Below are 19,357 nucleotides of genomic sequence, written 5' to 3'. Positions count from 1 at the left end.
ACTAACCATGCAAAGAGAGATGAGCCCAGAATCTGTCCCCACATAGCAGATTCTAGGACAAACGTTCAGCCTCTGAAGTTTTAACCGTATAACCTCATTCTCCACGCACTTCAGACCCTTCGCTGCAGGCTTTTTTTCTACCAAAATGTGCTAGCGGCCTTCCTGTATTCTCTCTTATCTGTCTAGGCAGGGCTTCTCAACTTAGCTGAGCAGCAGAATCCTCCATAGAGTGTTTTAAATATACAGATCCTTAGACCCCCCCACCCACAGGGGCTCCATTTTCAAAGTTCAGAGGTGGGGACAAGAACTTATTTTTAAACAGCTTCCCAGGTGATTTTGATTTACATCAGAAACAAGGGCCCCTGAACTAAAGCAAGCCACCTCACGCCACAAACATAAATTGAGGTTCTGTTATGTCGTGCCTGGGGTGACAGCTTCAGAGGTGATTTCTCAGAACGGGCTCTGCTTTCACCATTCAAAGGGATACAATGTCTTTCCTTTCTTTTGCACAGACAAACTCGCCAGAGAAAAAGGCTGTGTGGGGAGTAACCTGGGCTGATCAATCGAGTAATCATGTCTGGACTTTTAAGGATGTTGCCCCACCTTCCCAAGAATGCTCAGAAGATGGTACTTACAGGCCTGCAATTTCAGAAAAACAGGATTTTCATGAGAGGTGGCTAAATCAATGCCATGGGGCAGTGGGGCAGGGACTTGCCCGTGATTCCAGGGGTGCACCCTACATGAAGCCACTGTTCACATAACCCAACAGCCAGGACTGACTGCTAAGGTCCACTGGTGAGGGGAAAGTGAGAGCCCAATCCCCTAAGAGGGGCAGAAAGCCTTTGGGGCTGGGTCAGGAAGGGCAGTTAGGACAGGCAGAGAATCAGGAACTGGACCAGAAATCAAGATAAGAAAGAGCTCCAGGGATCAGGGAATTCAGAGGAAGCTCAGAGCTAAGTCAGGGGAAGCAGAGCACTCTCCCCGCTCTTCGGGAAAGAGGAAGCTGGGCAGAAACAAGTTGACCTCTGCTGGCCTGCAGGGACATAAAGGCTATGGCTTCTGCGAAGAGCTGGGAGCTCTCTGGAGACAGAGGTTTGGGGCTTAGCCATAGACTTGTCTCTGCAGGCTGTGTAACCTTAGACAAGCTGCCTAACCTCTGTAGGCTCTGGTTTCGTCAGTAGAATGGCAGGGTGGGGATAGTTGATCTCTGGGTTCTCTTCCAGCCCTGAGGCTCTGTGAGAGATGTTGCCATTCAGCTGGGAAAAGCTCAACCCTAACAGCTGCGTGTGCTGGGATCTCCTCTGTACTCCAGTCTGGGCCCTGCAGGGATGATGCCTACTCAGAACCATGGAGATCATCCCCTGGTAACCAGTTAGGAGGAGAGAGGTAAGCACCAGGGGCAGGACACTGGGAGGGAGCTGTGGAGACTGGGAGCCTGGAGGGGTGCCTTGTAGCCATTTGGGGAGCAGAGGGTTCTACAGGCCTAAGGAGACCCAAGGCCAATCGCTCCCACCATGCCCTTCCTCCCTCTCCTGCAGGGTTCTCAAGGAAACCTGCAAAAAGGACTCACCAATCCTAAGGACAGAAAGGAACCATAACTTTGTCCATGATCAAGTTACACAGGCTGACCAAGGTTTCAGGGTTTTTTGCTTTGGGCTGGAATGGCCTCAAGGCAGTGCAGTAACTGGGTAAGCTGGAAGCCACCTAGTCCTTTGAAGAAGGAAAAACAGATGGTAAATTACAGCTTCCTCACACAGCCTGTTTGCCAGCCGTGGGGTCTGTGTCAGTCAGTGTCTGAATGGAAAACAGAACCCAGAGCAGTTATTTTAAGAGAGAATTTAATCTGGAGAATTGGTTAAACCTGTATTGGGTGGCTGAAAAGGGAAAAAAAAAAAAAAAGTCAGGGACACATTGAGGTAACAGAATGAATAACTGCAAAAAGCAGCTAGCACCCCGAGCGCAGGAACAAAGGGGAGGGAGGGGTTATTAGAACCTATAAGCTGGGAGGAGCGGATGCTTGCAATGGAGGAGGGACTGGGACCCAGCCTTCCAAGAAGTGGGTGCTGCCTGGCTAGTATATCTGAGGGGGACAGTGAGGCTGATTCTAGAAGTGTGTGGAAAAAAAAATAAAAAGCTAGAAACTGGAAGTGACTCCTGCTGCCAGGATGGAGAACCACCACTGGGTAAAGTTGCCAGGAACAGAAGCAAATCAGGAAGGAGCCAGGCCCAGCTCCCTCCTCCTGTCTCTTGCCTCCTTCTGGCCTCTCGACTGGCAGCACCTATTAGCAAAGCGCTGGCAAAGGGAATGTGTGAGTCGGGCGAGAGACACTATCTGGAAGTGTGCTTTACAGCCAGGGGCCACAGCAGGTGAGGGAGAACTAGAGAGGCCCAGGGGTGGAAGCTAAGAGGCTAGACTTTGCTTTGGCCAGGGACAGCGGCTGATGCCTGTAATCCCAGCCGTCTGGGAGGCCAAGGCAGGAGGATCACTTGAATCTAGGAGTTTGAGACCAGCCTGGGGAACATTTTTTGTGAGATCCCATCTCTACGAAAAAATTAAAAGTTAGCCAGGTGTAGTAGCATGCACCTAGAGTCTCAACTACTCAGGGGGCTGAAGTAGGAGGATCGCTTGAGCCCAGAGCTGAGGCTGCAGTGAGCAGTGATTGTGCGCCACTGCACTTAAGCCTGGGTGACATTATTTGTTATTTATTAAATAAATAATAAAATAAAGATTGCCTTGACATGACTGAGAATCTTGGAACTGCAGGGGCCCTAGGTCACTGGGGTTGGGGTGACTCCCAAGCTTGTCATGGTACCAAGCACTAGCTGGTGCCCAAGTAATTCAGGGCTGAACAACCAGACTCTGGAGACTGGGAACCAGAAAAGGCGAGCCTAGAGATTCACCCCTGTCAGTCTCAGCATTTCCTCCCCGTCTTCCTTCCTGCTGGGGCACGGGGAACAGTGAGAAATTAACTCCTCGAAGCAGATGAGAATGAGACCAGATACTGTCCTTACTGGGTCAAACCCACTTGCCCTGCTAGAAAGAGAAAGGGAGGGAGATTTTTTTCTTGTCATAGAGATGCCAGTAAAGTGTGTGTGTGTTGGGGCATGGGTGGAGGACACACGTACATATTTGCATTGTCTCGTTTTCTCTAGCTCCATCCCTGTCCAAGTATCAAGTCAGGAAAGCACCTGTCAACATAGACCAGGTGGCAGAAATGTCCCCCAGTGGAGTTGCCACACTACGTGCTTCCTGGAGTCACCTCCTGGGTCTCAGCATCCATGCCAGAGGATGGGAAATCAGACACCCAGGAGATGGGGACAGGAGAGAGGAGTCTTATGTTTAGACAGGAGCTGGTCCCAAGAGAAGACCCAGCCAGGGACACTGGGTGGGCTCAAGCCTCACCTCTGTGGGTGTCCCCAGAAGCCTCTGCAGAAACAACTGACAGCCAGGCTGACCTTTGGAGTCCTGCCCAACGCTCAGGTTTGAGGTTTCTCTGAGTGAGCATCCAGCTGTGCTTTGGTTGATATGTTTTCCCTGTGACTCTGTCACGCCCATGTCTGCATGACACCCGGGCCTTTGAGCTCCAAGCATATTTTTGAAAAGGCAAAATCTGGGTCAGGCAGTCACCATCTAAGCAAGGTTTCAGAGGACTTTCCATTCCTCAAGCCTTTCCCTTTGAACTTGGCCAAAACTTTCCTCTGGGCTGGTCTTTCTTCCTTGGAATGATAGCCCAAAGGTGAAAAATGCAGGGCAGCGCTCACCACAAGTGGGCGGAGTTGTTTTTGAGTCTGATGAGTAAGTGGGGAAAAGTACTAGCAGTTTGAAGCTGGCAGCCCCAGCCTGCCCAGGATCGCCCAGCTCTAGACCAAGGCCTTGCCAGTCACTTGTGCCACAAGCTGCCACTCTGAGGACCACCCCCTTGGGACCACATATGGTTAAAGCCATCACCTGGCCTTTTCTCCTCCTGATATGACCCTGTGGTGCCAGGGCATCCACAGAGCTCCCAGCTGCAGACATATGTTCTTGTTCAGACAGGGTCAGAAGGCACTGCCAACCTCGGTGCCATCACCCTGGCAGCTGATTGCCCTCCGGTTTCTCTTCCTGGAATCTTCAGGTTATTCATGTCTGCATGCCTGGGCTCCTGGGTTATCCAATGCAGGCTAATTTGATTCTGGAAGACTTTTCCCAGTAGTAGCAGCATGGAGTGATTGCTGGTTGGTTCCTCTGGACATGTGTATGACTTGGGGGGTGGAAGTGGAAGGTAGACTTCCTTTGTCTGTTCTAAGGAGTGGAACATAGCTCAAAGGAACAACCATGTGTGAGTGACACCTCTGTCACCTGGAGCTATCTGGCTGCTCCCCAGAATCCAGAGGAAAAGGAGCCCCAGGGCCTCTGGGCGACTCCCAAAGGCGTCCAGAGAAAGTCTTGGAACTGGTAGCCTTCTGCCCTCCAGCTCCACAGAGAGGTGGAGGCGGACTATCAGCCAGGTGGACATCCCTCCAAGCACTGGGAAATCTGCCAGTGATGGATGTCCCTGCTGGAGCCAGAACCTTAGACTGGGGTTTGTCCTGCTGGTCTGGAGGGTAGAAAGGCAGGGTCCTCAGAGACTGGCCAAGAACCACCCTCCCCCACATGAAATCCCTCTTCCTGTGCTGTCAGAGGTGGATTGTTTCAGCAGAAATGGAGCTCTTCCTTTTTCGTTTTTAATTTTGCTATAGAGTTCCACGAGTTTTAATACATGTATAGATTCACATACCCACCACCACAATTCAGGAGTACAGGCAACTCCGTCACCCCCAACATCTCGTGCTGCCTTTTCTTGTCACACTCTCCCCTAACCCATAACTTTGGCAACCACTTCTCTGTCCTCCATCACCATGGTTTTGTCGTGTCCAGGATGCTTTATAAAGGAATCATCGAGTCCGTAGCCTTTGCAACGGGCTTCTTCTATTCCATGTAGCGCCTCTGAGATGCACCGTGTTGTTCGCTGCCTGTATTGCTAAGTCTGTTCCTTGCGTTGCTGAGCGGCATTCCATTGCAGGAGCGTGCCGTGGCTTATCTATTCACCTGTTGAAAGACATTTGTTCTGTTTCAAGGTGGGTTTTTGTTTTTGTTTTTGGCCGTTGTGAATAGAGCTGCTATAAACATTCATGTACAGATTTTTGTGTGAACAAAAGTTTTTTATTTCTTCAGGGCAAATACCTAGGCATGAGCTGGATGCTATGGTAAGTGTGTGTTTAGTTTTATAAGAGATTGCCAAACTCTTCCCGAGTGGTTTTACAATTTTGCGTTCTCGTCAGCGACAGATACCCTTTCTTTTTGACTTTTATTTGAAAACAAAGTCATCTTCCCGCCAAGGTGAAGGGTGGTGATGCAATGAACTGAAATAAAAACAAAGTCCAGAAATGAAATACATGGTGGACCGGAGTGACTGTGAGCCAGTTGTGGCTGTCCCAAAATGCCAGGTGTTTTAGGGCTGAAAGCGCCTCAAGTTGAAGCTCCAGGTGGGCATGGTGGGATGTGAACTTTGGGAGGAGAGACGGGGCAGGTCCCTGGAGAACTGGGTCTTAGTTAAGGCTCTGCTGGGTGCCTGTGGGCTGGTTACTCTCCTGCTCCAAACCTCAAGTGTTTACTGGGACCTATCTAGGTTTGATAAGGTCACAATTTGCAGTGTTTCAATTGTCACGTGATCCGGGCTTGTGGTAAGCATCAGAAGAAGCTCTAAATGAAGGTTTAGGATGCACCCACCCTGTTTCCAAGCCATGTGGAAGGAGGAACTCCAGAATATTGAGGCAAAGATACTTTGTAAACATGTGAAAATCCAATAATGCTTTGCTTAACAACAGAGAAGTTTCTAGTAGTGTGGGAGCTGTTCTCAGACGTGTGGGGCCAGGAACAGATCTGATCCAGAGGACAGAGATCCATTCTGGCAAAAGTGGCCAAATATGTTTGTGGTTGTGTCTCTGAACTTTCCTCTGGACCATTTCTGTGCCTTCTGCTCCTCCTCGTCTCTCTGAGATCTTCAGGATCCAAATTTCCACTCCCCAACTAAACAATGAATTCCCCAGAGCATAAGGTTGAGAGCATGGGCTGTGAATCAGGATGACCTAGTTTAAAGCTGAGTCACTTTTCTGGCTGGGTAACCATGGATCAACCACTCAACCTCACCGGGCCTCACCTCTCCCATCTGTAAATGGGAGTAGTAAGAATGCCTCCCTCAGCAGCCTATTCTGAGGGCTAAATGAGGCCACGCCTGCACAGCCCTTAGTGTAGGTCTGGTACATGGTATGTTTGCAGGAAAAATTAGTTCCATTTGTATGTTGCTAGGTTTTTTTCTCTCTTTTTAAAAAATCTTCAAAGAAGAACGTTGGCCCTCATCTCTAAGCTCTCTCCCGGCTCTTATGTTCCTGCTTAATCCATTCTGGAAATTGAAAGCTATGCCACATCAATTTCCTGGAAACAAGAGTTACCAGAAAAGAAGGGTCGGTTCAGGCCCCATTTTCACCCCTGAACCCACACCGACTTTAGCATCTGTTCAGTTGACTGTTGGAGACCGGAAGTCTAGAGCTCCCCATTGCTCATCGAAGAATCTCTCCTGGAAGGTGGAAGGGCCAGGGCCAGAGCCTCCAGGAGGCTGAATGAAAGCAAGGGAGGCCTCTGCTTTCCTCTCCCACCCACACAGATAGGTCAGTCACTCTGCTCTGCAGAGACTCTCTGTAACTCATGAGCAGGACTCTGGAGGAAGTCCCCTCTGTAACTCTTCAAGGGACTCTCAAAACTCATGTTTGAAATTGCAGAAGTCTGCTTCTGGACCTTGCCTTGGCCATGTGAGGTAAAGGGCCCTTCAACCCCTATCCCCTGCCTTGTAGATGTGTGAATGGACTCACATTTGAATCTCAGCAGGTTCCTGAAGATTGAATAATGAACTAGATTGCTGTAAAGCAGCCCATCTTTTCCCACAGGCACAGGGTTGTAATTGGTGGTTACTGGCCTGATCAGTGGTGACTCAACAGCAAATTTATCACTGATGTGACCAACAACATCATAAAGCAAATACTGTATGTCTCCAAACCACTTAAAATACTCAAGTTATGCTCCAAGTCCTATAAAATGGGCATAAATACTCTGAATACTTCACTATGGGAAGGGCACCAATAACCTACATGCAATATATGGGCAGCTATAAAAAATACAACCAGGCCATAAATTTGAATGAAAACCAATATTCTAGTCTTAATGGACATGAATTAAATATTTAATTAATGCCAGTTTGCCCTACTTGCTTAGAATTCCAAATGAATTTGGAATGGATGATTTGGGCAGCTCCGGTGTCTTTTAAGAACGGCCCAGGGAAGCTTAAATTGTTACCTTTGTCCCTCAATAAATGAAGATCCCGAGGAGAGCAGTGGCACCAGCTCACGGCACAGAGCGGTGAAAAAGGATGGTGTTTACCCCACTGACCACACACTCCGAAGGCGGGGCTGTCCCCACAGCACACACCAGCCCCTCCCCCCTCAGATTAGATGTAGCTGAAGGGGAAGTCCCCTGCCTAGGGGACTTCCTGCCTAGGTACCTAGCAAGGCTGGTGGCCAGTTGTCTGGCTGCTGAGCCCAGGGAAGGAAGCAGTGGGTTGTCACAGGAGAGCTTCAAGCGTCCACCAGTGTCAGGATCACGGAAAGCTGGCTGAAATGCAGATGCCTCACACACACTGACATCTTGCATCAGTGCAGCTGAGAAATCTGCATTTAAGCAGCCACTTAATGCTCATTCTGGTGCACACTGGGGTTTGAGACTCCCTACAATGGGAGGTATCATCATCTCAGCCCCCTCCAGCTCACGCATAGTCAGCCACCACTCTTTCCTCAACTACACAACAAAATTGAGTATCGTGGCCTCCTCAAACCCATCCCGTAACTATGCAGGCATTCCTCAGATCTGTGGACTGGTTCTGGGCCCCTCAAGGACACCAAAATCCACAGGTGCTCACGCCCCTGATGTAAAATACTGTACTATTTTCATATAACCTAGGCACATCCTCCTGTTTACTTTAAATCAGAGGTGTCCAATCTTTTGGTTTCCCTGGGCTGCACTGGAAGAAGAAGAATAGTCTTGGGCCACATGTAAAATACACTAACACTAATGATAGCTGATGAGCTAAAAGAAAAAAAATAGCAAAATAATCTCATAATGTTTTAAGAAAGCTTACTAATTTTTGTTGGGACACATTCAAAGTCATCCTGGGCCACATGAGGCCTGTGGGCCGTGGGTTGAACAAGCTTGGTTTAAATCATCTTTAAATTTCTTATAATTCTTAATGCAAAGTAAATGCTACATAAATAGTTGTTATACTGTATTTTTATATATATTATTTCTTACTGTATTTTTAAAATCATTTTTTCCCAAATATTTTTGATCTACATTTGTTTGAATCTGAGGATGCAGAACTCACAGGCCCAGAGGGCTGACTATATTTCTAATTTTTAAAAGTTGTCTTAATTATAAAGGTAATAAAGGAATGCATGTTAGTTTTTTTTTTTTTAAAGGTAGAACAGAAAGCAAAACTTAAAGCACACAAAGTGAACGTCCTCCTTTCCCATCTCCCTTCCTTCCTTGGAGGAAACCTCTGTCAATCATTGGTTGCACATCCTTCCATACATTTAAAAATGCATTTGCAGTCTGGGTGCGGTGGCTCACGCCTGTAATCCCAGCACTTTGGGAGGCCAAGGTGGGTAGATCACCTGAGGTCAGGAGATCAAGACCAGCATGGGCAACATCGTGAAATTGCGTCTCTACTAAAAACACAAAAATTAGCTGTGTGTGGTGGCGGGCTGAGTAATCCCAGCTACTTGGGAGGCTGAGGCAGAAGAATCGCTTGAACCCGGGAGGTGGAGGTTGCGGTGAGCCGAGACCGTGCCACTGCACTCCAGCCTGGGCAACAAGAGCAAGACTCCATCTCAAAACAAAACAAAAACACACTTGCATACTCATATAATTTGAGCTTTTCATTGTTTACACAAATTGCATCCTACGACTCACATTGGCGAGGAACTTACTTTTTTAACTTTATGTCTGGAAATGATTTCATGTCTTTCTTATTCTTTCTCTCAATTTATTTTTTATTTTCACTTTTATTTTAGGTTCAAGAATGCATGTGCACATTTGTTATACAGGTAAATTTCATGTCCTGGGGCTTTGGTGTAGATGATTTTGCCACTCAGGTAATAAGCATAGTCCCCACAGGTAGTTTTTTGATCCTCACTCTCCTCTTCCACCTCACGTAGGTCCCAGTGTCTGTTTTTCCCCCTTTTTTTTTTTTTTTTTTGAGAATGAGTTTTGCTCTTGTTGCCCAGGCTGGAGTGCAATGGTGCAATCTCGATCACTGCAACTTCTGTCTCCTGGGTGCCAGCGATTCTCCTGCCTCAGCCTCCCAAGTAGCTGGGATTACAGATGCCCACCACTGCGTCTGGCTAATTTCATATTTTTAGTGGAGACGGGGTTTCTCCATGTTGGTCAGGCTGGTCTAGAACTCCCGACCTCAGGTGATCCACCCGCCTCGTCCTCCCAAAGTGCTAGGATTACAAGCGTGAGCCACCACGCCCGGCCTTGTTATTCCCTTCTTCGTGTCCATATGCACTTGATGTTCAGCTCCCACTAAACATGCAGTATTCAGTTTTCTGTTCCTGTGATAGTTCACTTAGGATAAAGTCCTCCAGCTCCATCCATGTTGACGCAAAGGACGTGATCTCATTCCTTTTTGTGGCTGTGCAGTATTCCATATATGTACCACATTTTCTTTAACCAGTCTACCACTTATGGGCATTTAGGTTGATCCCATGACTTTACTATTGTGAATAGTGCTTTGGTGAACATATGTGTTCATGTGTCTTTATGGTAGAACAGTTTATATTCCTGGGTCTACACCCAATAATGGGATTGCTTCTCATCATTTCTCTTTGTTGCTTCATGTTCCAAACCAGGGCTATACCATGGGTTATTTAATCACTCCTCTACTGAGTTACGTTTAAATTTCCTTTTTTCCTAGTAATGAACCATATTTCTTTGCCCGGGTCCTTGGGTTCATTCATAATTTATCAAGCACTTCCCAGGCACAGGCACAGGACTAGGTGCTGAGAGGAGGCAGACAGCCCTGGGATTGATCAGGGGAGGGTAGGCAGCTCTGCTCACCGCCCATATGTCAATACAAAGCCTTTAAACAGCTACCAGGCCATTAGCTCAAACATTACCACCTCTACCAACCTGCCTACACCTCAATGGCGGGTGCTGATCACTTCATACCTGGCACGATGGTTAACTTCAAGAATTAAGTTCTCTCTAGAAAGCTGCTAAGGAATCACTTCTGGATGTGTCTGTGACTGTTTCCAGAGGAGACTAGCATGTGAGTGGGTGGACTGAGTGGGAGGCTCTGCCCTCAATGTAGGTGGGCACCATCTAATCAGCTGGGGGCCTGAGTAGAACAAAAAAGGACAGAGGAAAGATGATTTCCTCTCTTTCTCCTGGACCTGTGACGCTCTTCGTCTCCTGCCCTTGGATGTCAGGAATCCGGACTGTCAGGCCTTGGGACTCAGGACTTACGCCAGCAGCCCCCAGTTTCTCAGGTCATCAGCCTCAGACTGAGAATGACACCCTCAGCTCCCCTGGTTCTGAGACTGAGCCACACTACAGCGTCCCAGGGTCTCCAGCTTGCAGGCAGCCCACCGCAGCACTTCTCAGCCTTCAAACCGTGTGAGCCAATTTCACTAAGAAATCCCCTCTCATATATGAGTGTATGTGTGTGTGCATGTGTGCATGTGTGCGTGTGTGTTTGTGTGTGTGTGTAGATAGAGAGAGTTTCTATTGGATTTGTCTCTCAGGAGAACCCTGGCTAATACACCTGGGATAATCTCCCAGTTATTCTCCCTACTCTGGTATCTCCAGTTTCTGCAACTAGCTTGCTCTTCCTAACCCACCGAGGCATGGGTCTTTTTCAATGTGCAGCCAGATTGAAAACCACTGCAACCTTGTCTTCGACCTCCAGCCCTTTCTCCCTTTTCCACACTGCTGAGACCTGAGGCAGCTCTAGGTCCTTCCTGCCAACTTGCACCCTGTCCTGGCCTGAGCCACTGTTTCCCGCCATGATGACTATGGTGGGTGAGGTGGCTTGGTGTCTGTCCAGGGTCACCTCTCCCCAGTTATTGTCCTCACAGGTGGTCACAGCCAATCTGTAGGCCGTGTCCTGTGTCTCCTCTGAGAGGGCGTCTGGAGCAGCCAACCCCGTCCTTCTCACCTGGGAGCACTGTATGCCCCATTAACTGGGCTGCCTGTCCCTCTTAGATTCAGATTAGGAATGGAAGGAGCTGCTATTCTATCCTGTCTTCAGAAACAATTAAGATGAAAAAGGATCTCAAGCAGCTGCATGGAAAGGTCTGCTTCAGCACGGGGTGTTCACACGTCCCTGAGAGTCACGGTGCCAGCATCCCAGGAGGGAGCTTTATGATTTTCAGAATGAGGGACTCTATAATCTATACTAGGAGACAGCATAGGAGATTGTAATTGATTAAGTGAAGTGCTTAAATAGAACGATCACAGTCTAATTATCGCTCACTGCTGACTCGAGGTATCCTCTAATGTTAGAAAAAACAATCTGGCTTCTCCCTAGTCCTTCCGAGGAACCAAGTGGAAAGTGGTAGTGATTGCAAGGGAGTAATCAGGGCAAGGAGAGGAGCGGTAAGGACAGGTGCTTGTCCCTGGCCTGTGCGCTGTTTTTTTCTGCTCAGAGTCCTTTCTCCTTTTCTTGGTACCACTTTGAGGAACCTCCCCCCATTCAGGGACTTGGTCAGACTCCCAAAGTGTCCCCTTACCACCTGCATCCCTGCTCCCCCAGAGGCCTGGCACAGAACCTCATCTGGCCCAGTCAGGCCGTTTTACTGGCAGCAACCTGGCTCAACTACTCTCTCATTCTGGCTAATAACCAGGTCTCCTGGGCCACTGCCCTGCCTTTACCAGATTGGATTGTTCTGCTTTTCCTATATCCCTCTGATAACTTCCTTTTTTGTTTAAATTAAGCAAAGTCGATGTCTATCGTTTCCAAGCAACACAAGCTCTGATCCATATCACCACAAGGTCCTGCTAGGAGAGATCTGAGGGGTGATGGGTAGTGAGGCTGCATCCATGTCTCTGACCAGGCAGGGCCTGGGCAACTAAGCCACTTTAGTGGAGGCATCACACAGGACAGAACACTGAATGGATTTAAAGACCTCAGATATGGCCAAGTTCCAGCTGTAGTGGGGTGAGACCCAGGAGGTCAGCAGATGGCTGACCACAGGAGTGGCCATTTCCCAGCCACCAGCGGTAACACAGCGACGGGGCAGCTGCTCCAGCTTTGGGGTACTTGGCTCTCTCACAGCAGAAGTTTCAGCCTGCGGCTTATGCATTAGTTTCCTAGAACCACAATAACAAATTACTATACTCTGTGTGGCTTGAAACAGAAGTTTATTCTCTCAGCGTACGGAGGCCAGAGGTCCAAAATCAAGGTGTCAGCAGAGCCATGCTCCCTCCGAAGGCTCCAGGGAAACCCTTCCCAGCTTCTCCCAGCTTCTGGTGGCTTTAGGAGCTCCTTGTCTTGTGGCAGCATCATTCCAACCTCTGTCCATGCGTCTCAAATCCCTCTCCCCTTTCTCTTATAAAGATACAGTCATTGGATTTAGGGTCCATTCTAACACCAGGAAGAACTGATTTCAAGTTCCTTCATTGTTTCTGCAAAGACCCTTTCACCAAATAAGGTCACCGTCACAGATTCTAGGAGTTAGGACTTAGGCATATTTTATTTGGGGCCACTGTTCAGCCCTCTGATACAGCTGAACAGCCTCTGCCTACCCCGTCTCTCCCCGAACCCTCATGAGAGCCAGACAGGACATCAAAACTCCCAAAAAGCGGCTGCATCTTATAGGAGAGCCAGCACTGGAGAAGCCTGGTTGACTAAGAGACCAACAGAGTTAGAGTTAGGTTAGGATAAACCTAGGCACGATATTGGGGCCATACCACAAGCTCAAACTACACTGTAGCTGAAGGACCATGGGCATGGCTGTCATTGCATCCAGACTCCACACTTGCAGCATGGAAGTCCAGCAGATGCTGTTTATGCTCCATGCTGTATCCCGCTAGGTAGCTAATGCCCCAAAGGCAACCCTCCACAATAGAGGACACAAATGGAGAAAGAATTGGGAGATAAATGTCCCAGCCTCACATCCTTTTGGGAAAACTTGTAGTTGCATCCCTTCAAAGAGAGTCCCTAGTAGATAGATTCCCCAATTACTCACTATGGTAACCAGCTCAATAACACATCTATTGGCTTTTCTCCCTTGCTGCTATCATTCTTCTTTGTCCTTTACTTCTGCCTTCTGGAATGTTCCACCATGTAACTCATTTGCATACTAGTCCTTATCTCAGGCACTGCCTTCAGGAGAACCCAAACTCATTCCATTGGCACCGAAGTGCACCACAGGATGGGATTCTGAAACTGGATTATTTACTGGTTCACACAGCAAAATGACTGCATTAATGGTGGTAAGGGTGGGTGTTAAAGCCCTTTGTACTATATTGCAGCTCACAAATGTTAAGGCTCTTGCCAGTGGTGTATTGGGATAACATACAGGTAGAAGGGAAAATATTGGTTCATGCAGTACTCTAGAACTTGAATATTAGGGTGGCAATGATAATAACGAGGATAACGGAATTGAATGATTTTTTTAAAAATATCGTCCTAGAAATATTACAGAAAGAAAATAACAGGCTCAGTCAACTACCAACTCAGAGCAGTCCATGAAAGCCGGAAGCCCTCCCTGGCAACATTTAAAGAGACTTTCATCCCTGCAGCCATGGGGGAGAGTGCTGAAAATTAGGCACAGGGTTTATTTCTAAGAGTGGTAAAACTGAAAAGGATATGGATCCATTTTTAACTAGTTTCTTATGCTGGACCATGATAGGGAATAAATGGACCCTAAGATCTAGGATGACACACAGAGGAGAATGTGTATGAGAACCATGAACCTCAGACTCCCAGAAAATTCTACTGAACATTTAAGGAAGCAATAATACCAATCTACATAAATTCCTCAGAAAATAAAAGAGGAGGAAACATTTCTGCTTCTGGGAAGATGAAATAGAAACACTTTTTTCTGTCTCTCCCAATAAGTGGGAATTTAAGTATTAATACAACTAAAACTCTTGGGCATTATATGTTAAATAAACATAAGGAGACCCTTAAAGGTGGAGAGAATAAGGCAACCCAGCTAGGGACATTGGGGCCCAAGGAATGAATGATGGTGAGTTCTCTGGGTGTTTTTTTGCCTCATATATATCTTAGACTTATTGCTGAAGAGGCAAGCAAGCTGGCTGCACCAATGTGCATAGACAAGAAAAAAATGGTCCAATGAAAACCTGCTCTCTCCAGCTAAAAGATTACTAAAGGGGCAGCTTAGCAAGACAGAACATGTTCAGACAATGACTGCTTTACTCCAGCCAGACATCACAGAGAAAACTATGGCTCTGTTCCCCACCCCACCCCTGGCCAACACACACACACACACACACACACACATACACACACACACACACACGGGTGTCTACACCTCCTGGCTTATTTCCATCACACACACACACACACACACACACACACACACACCAGCAAAGCCCAGGCAGGGAGTCTGGACTTCTTTCTCAGCTGTAATAGGCACCCGGTTCCTTCACCAGGGTGGTATCAGAAAAGGTTGAGTAGGGAGCTGAGACTTCCATTCCCAGCAGGCTGTAATGAACTTCTCCCCACAACTGATACCCTTGACAGTATCAGTGGAGCCTAATTTCCACTCCTACCCAGCAGTAATAAGGCACTCCTTACTCTTCTCACCAGTATGGTGTCAGATAAGGGGTAGTGGAGAGTCAGGACCTTCACTACCACCCAGTGGTAATGAGGCCACTCTCTTCCTGTGGGGTAATGAAGGCCATGTAAGAAATAGTGACAAGAACTCCTACTCATCCTACCCAGGGAAGTATCAGGGAAGGCATAGTGGGGAGCCAACCAACCATTTCTACCTGCCAGTAATGAGAAGCTCTCCCCCTCATGCATCAAGGAGGGCTGGATGGGGAACCTGGACTTACACCCCACCTAGAGTAACAAGTGATGCCACTCTTCCCCTGATGGAGCAGTATCAGAGAAAGCCAGTTAAAACGAAAGGTTTAAACAGTATCCAGAGTGTCATAATACCCAAAATATCTAGGTTTTGATGAAGAATCACTCATCATGCTGAGAACCAGGAAGCTCTTCAACTGCCTAAGAAGGAACATCAAGAGATACTAACACTGAAAGGTCACAGATGTCAGAATTTCCTGACAAAGATTTTAAAGCAGCTGTCATAAAAATGTCTCAAGAAATGATTACAAACATAGTTGAAACAAATAAAAAAGAAAACAGTCTTAGCAAATAAATAAAAAGCCTCGGCTGGGCGCAGTGGCTCATGTCTATAATCCCAGCACTTAGGGAGACTGAGATGGGCAGATCACGAGGTCAAGAGATCAAGACCATCCTGGCCAACATGGTGAAACCCTGTCTCTACTAAACAGACAAAAATTAGTTGGGCATGGTAGTGCATGCCTGTAGTCCCAGCTACTCAGAGGCTGAGGCAGGAGAATCACTTGAACCCAGGTGGCAGAGGCTGCAGTGAGCCGAGATGACTCCATTGCACTCCAGCCTGGTGACTCCATCTCAGAAAAAAAAAAAAAAAAGAAAGAAAGAAAAAGAAAAAGAAAAAAAAAGCCTCAGAGCAAGAAAAAAATATATAAAGAAGAACCAAAAGGAAATTTCAGAGCATAAAAATACAATAACCAAAATCTGAAATCTCAATGGATGAACTCAAGAACAGTATACAGGAGACAAAGGAAACGATCAATGCATTAAGATATAGAAAAATAGACATTAACTAATCTAAACAATATACAGAAAATAGACTTAAAAGAAGAAGAATGAGCAAAGCCTAAGGGAGCTGTAGGACTATAACAAAAGATCTAACATTAACCATTCATGTCATCAAAGTCCTGGAAGCATAGGGGAAAAAAGGGCAAAACTGAAAAAACGCTTGAAGAAATAATTGCTGAAAATTTTCTAAATTTCTACATAAACCTCTAAATTTAAGAAGATGAATAAATTGCAAATAGGATAAACCCAAGTACCTCCGTACCAAGATACATCATAAAGTTCTGAAAACTAAAAATAAGGAAAATTATTGAAAGCAATGAGAGAGAAATGATACCTTACCTATAGGGAAAGCAATTTGAATGACAAATGATTTCTTATCAGAAATCATGGATGCCAGTAGGAAATGGCACATTTTCGAGACAGAAAATAACTAAAAGAAAAAACTGTCAACCCCAAATTCTATATCAGCCAAAAAAGTCCTCCAGGAATGGAGGGATAATCAAGATATTTTCAAGTGAAGTAAAACAGAATTTGTTGCCAGGGACCTATCCTAAAAGAATGGCTAGCAGAAATTCTCTATACAGGGAGGAAATGATAAAAAGAAGAAATTTTGGAATGCCAGAAAGAAAAAACAAAGAAACAGAAAAGTAAAGAGATGAGTAAATACCCATTTTCCTTCTTTTCTTAGGCTCATCCATTGAGATTTCAAATTTTGGTTACTGTATTTTTATGTTCTGAAATTTCCTTTTGGTTCTTCTTTATATTTTCTAGTTTTTTCTCTGGAGCTTTTTCTGTCTTTGCTAAGACTGTTTTCTTTTACATTTGTTTCACGCTGTTTTCCATAGTGGTTGTACTAGTTTACATTCCCAACAGCAGAGAATACACATTATTTTCAAATGTCCCTGGAAAGTAAACCAAGTTAAACCACGTCCTGGACCATAAAACAAACATAACAAATTTAAAATATTTTCAATTATACAAAGTGTGTTATCTGACCACAATGTAATCAAATGGAAATCAGTAAAAGAAATGTAACTGAAAAACGTCCAAACACTTGGAAATTAAACAACACACTTCTAAATAATTCATGGGTCACAGAAGAAGTCTCAAGAGAAATTTTAAAATGCATTGAACTGAAACAAAAATGAAAATACAACATATCAAAACTTGTGAGACAGAGATAAAGCAGTGTTGAGAGGGAAATGTGTAGCTCTAAATGCTTACATTAAAAAACAGGAAAAATTGCAAATTAATCATCTAATTTCCCACTTTAAGCACTTAGAAAAAAATAAACAATAAACAGAAATTTAACAGAAGAAATGAATAATAACGATAGGAGCAGAAATCAATGATACTGAAACCAGAAAAGCAATAGAGAAAATCAGTAAAACAAAAAGGTAATTCTTCCAAAAGATCAATAAAATTGACAGTCCTCTATCAAGACTGACAAAGAAAAAGAGAGAAGATGCAAATTACTGGTATCAGCAATGAAGCAGAGGATATAACTAAAGATCCTGCAGGCATCCAAAGGATAATGAAAGAGTGCTATAAATAACCCTACACACATAAATTTGACAACTGAAGTGAAATGCACCTGCAGGTAACATCCATATATAACGGTGAAAGACTGAAAGCTTTTCCCTTAAGATTGAGAGCAAGATGAGGATGTTTGCTGTCATTCCTTCTCCTCATCTTTATACTGGAGGGCCTAGAAAGTGCAATCAGGCAAGGAAAAGACATGAAAGGCACACGAGTGGGAAAGGTGAAATAAAACCGTCTCTAGTCACAGATAACATGCTTTTCTATGTAGAAAAGTCCAAGGAAAATACAAGTTACTAGAAATGAATTTAGCAATTTCATAGAATACATAGTCAATACAAAAAAAGTAGATCATACTTTTATATACTAGCAATAACCAATGAGAAATTCTTAAAAATTGTAAGTACCATTTACAATATTACCAAAATATGCAATGCTTAGGCATAAGTCTAAAAAAATTATGTGGCATGTGGAACCTTTATGCTGAAAACTACAAATCACTTATTAAAGAAATCAAAGAAGACAAAATTTTGTTCACAAATTGGAAGACCCAATTTTCTTAAAATGCCATCTCTCCTCAAACTCACTGAGAAATTCAGTGCACTCCCAATCAAAATCCCAGCAGGCCTTTTTTAAAAAAAAGAAATGAAGAGGCTGAAATATATATGGAAAGACATTCTAAAATGTATACGGAGGCTGGGCATGGTGGCTCATGGGAGCCAAGGCAGAACACTTGGGGTCAGGAGTTCAAGACCAGCCTGGCCAACATGGCAAAACCTCATCTCTGCTAAAAATATGAAAACTAGCTGGGTGTGGTGGTGCACACCACTACTCAGGAGGCTGAGGAAGGAGAATTGCTTGAACTCAGGAGATGGAGGTTGCAGTGAGCCAAGGTCGAGCCATTGTACTCTAGCCTGGGTGACAGTGAGGCTTTGTCTTAAAATATATATATAAGTAAATAAGTAAATATTCATATATATATGTACACAGACACACACACACACACACACACGGAAAGGCAAAAGACTAGAATAAAACAATTTTGAAAAAGAACCAAGTTGGAGGACTCACACTATCTGATGTAAGACTTACATGGAACTATAATAACCAACACAGTGTGATATGGGTGAAAAGACAGGCCATAGGCCAGTGGAACAGAATGGAGAACAGACGGCACACTGCAGCACAGGGCAGAGTCAGGTACTTTCCTCATTATGGAGGAAAGGGAGCATCATTCTGTACCTTGAGAGGTGGCAGCTTTAGGAGCTGCAAACCCCCTGGCTTGGACAGCAGGGTATCTTTGCAGTGGGCACTAGCCACAAATACTTGAAAAGTTTTTTTACAAAGCTTCTCAGGTAATGAACATCAAGGGTTGGGGAGGGGAGGGTGCAAAGCTGGGCGGGAAGATTATGGAAGATGCTGCAATCTAACCGTGGCTTACAGCCTGCTTTATGAGTACATGTTGGCCACCCTTGAAAACTCATAGGTGCAAACTGAATGAGAATTTGATTAGAGCAGAGGGTAGGGGGGTGGCATGGTGCTGGAAGTGCTCTCTGAATAGTAGAGACGAGAACCTGGAAAATATGACCATTATCATTAGTGTGACCCCAGCACTGTCCTGGATCCTGAGAAACTTGGGTTATGTTGACCTTTCTAGACCCTCAAAGTGGCTACATAAATCATGGGTGCTCAATAAATACGTGCTGAATGAACAAGTGAATGAATGATCTCATCTGTACAAATAGATTTCACTCATTTATATAATTCATATAGCAATATGAACATAACCCATGGCTTACACCGAGGGCAGGAACTGGGTCTTTCCCTCTTGGTGTCCCCATAGTGCCTAG

General features: G+C 45.5%; 1 protein-coding gene across 1 annotated transcript in view; it reads left to right on the top strand.

Moving 5' to 3' along the window:
- The first annotated feature begins 1,250 nt into the window (after positions 1-1,250).
- LOXL4 (lysyl oxidase like 4) overlaps positions 1,251-19,357 on the top strand; it is a 46,937-nt gene continuing 28,830 nt past the window's right edge. The window contains exon 1 of the mRNA XM_054243229.2: positions 1,251-1,386. The gene's annotated coding sequence lies outside the window, so the exon portion shown is untranslated. The remainder of the gene's footprint in view (positions 1,387-19,357) is intronic.

Source organism: Callithrix jacchus, chromosome 12, assembly GCF_049354715.1.
Source record: "Callithrix jacchus isolate 240 chromosome 12, calJac240_pri, whole genome shotgun sequence".
NCBI lineage: Eukaryota > Metazoa > Chordata > Mammalia > Primates > Cebidae > Callithrix > Callithrix jacchus.
This window is presented reverse-complemented; position numbering and strand designations above follow the sequence as displayed.